Below are 1,599 nucleotides of genomic sequence, written 5' to 3'. Positions count from 1 at the left end.
CACCTGGAGTTCAAAACCTTATTCTATTATGTCCCTTCTGTGTGATTTTGGGTTAGTTATTTAATCTTTCTCTTAATTTCTATCTGAAAAATAATGATGAGTACCCATTCCCTAAGTTTGTTTTGAGAAATATTTATGTAAACATTTGTCGAGTATTTCTATCATTCCTATGTACACAGGAAGATTTTAACTATTTTACATAAATATATAGTAATTGTTAATTTCCTTTTCATAAATTGACACAAAAACAATCTTTTCAAAGGCAAGCAGTCTTGTATGACTATACAGAATGCAAAATAAAGCAACATATATAAACACTTTAGCAAAAAATTTAGTAAATATATATCAAAGTTTCTTAAAGTGATCTAAATTGCAAAACTTTAAAATAATCTTATAAGATGAAGTTTTTGAAATTGAAAATTTATATGCATGTATATAGGATAATAAGATTGTAAAAGGGAAAATGTCAGGATTTTGCATTTCTTCAAAATGTAAATATTTTAATGACTGCTGATCATTTTTATGCATAAAATTAATATTCTCATCTCTTTTATACCAAAAAATATTAAGTACTCACAATGTTTTAAGGAAATAGATAAATGAGAGTATATTAAATGGTTCTTATTTTCCAGTGCTTTATGATATATATATATATATATATATATATATATATATATGTTTTATGTTTAATCTGGACTTTTATCAACTTGAGGTGGCTACCAGTCACTTTTGACTGGTAGCCCAAAAGGTCATATTTACAGTGCTCTCATAAATATGAAATAATTTTGGCACTGGAATACATCCTCAAATGAACTATGTACAATAGGTGAACATAGGTTTGCCATTTTGCATATAATCATAATTTACTCATCATTTCAGGTATTTTAGTTTTAAATTAGAATAAAATTGTGAACAATTTATACATATTAATAGCCCTGGCCGGTTGGCTCAGCGGTAGAGCGTCGGCCTAGAGTGCGGAGGACCCGGGTTCGATTCCCGGCCAGGGCACACAGGAGAAGCGCCCATTTGCTTCTCCACCCCTCCGCCGCGCTTTCCTCTCTGTCTCTCTCTTCCCCTCCCGCAGCCAAGGCTCCATTGGAGTAAAGATGGCCCGGGCACTGGGCATGGCTCTGTGGCCTCTACCTCAGGCGCTAAAGTGGCTCTGGTCGCAACATGGCGATGCCCAGGATGGGCAGAGCATCGCCCCCTGGTGGGCAGAGCGTCGCCCCTGGTGGGCGTGCCGGGTGGATCCCGGTCAGGTGCATGCGGGAGTCTGTCTGACTGTCTCTCCCTGTTTCCAGCTTCAGAAAAAAAAAAAAAAATTTATATATATTAATATATCAGTTGCCTTCTGAGGGAGGCATTAGTGTTTTTTTTTAAGACAAAGAGACTACAGAAGCATGAAAATTAAGTTATTTTCAAGGTTATAGATAGTAAGGATAAAACTAATATATGAAAAGTTATCTGAGTCCAAAGCCCAAGTTCTTCTGTACTCTTATAAACTGAATCAGTCACTGAAAATCTTAAATAAACAAAATATGGACTCATGGATATAATTAGTGTATCTTCTCAGTGTACTCTCTGAAAGGCAAAAAACTA

At 35.1% G+C, this 1,599-nt stretch overlaps 1 non-coding gene across 1 annotated transcript; it reads left to right on the top strand.

Moving 5' to 3' along the window:
* Positions 1-932: 932 nt before the first annotated feature.
* TRNAS-AGA (transfer RNA serine (anticodon AGA)) lies at positions 933-1,008 on the top strand. Its single transcript has one exon. It is a non-coding gene; the product is annotated as a tRNA-Ser (tRNA).
* The last annotated feature ends 591 nt before the right edge of the window (positions 1,009-1,599 follow it).

This window comes from Saccopteryx leptura, chromosome 4, assembly GCF_036850995.1.
Source record: "Saccopteryx leptura isolate mSacLep1 chromosome 4, mSacLep1_pri_phased_curated, whole genome shotgun sequence".
NCBI classification, from domain to species: domain Eukaryota; kingdom Metazoa; phylum Chordata; class Mammalia; order Chiroptera; family Emballonuridae; genus Saccopteryx; species Saccopteryx leptura.
Note: the sequence above shows the minus strand (reverse complement) of the source record. Positions and strands in the feature narration are given on the sequence as shown.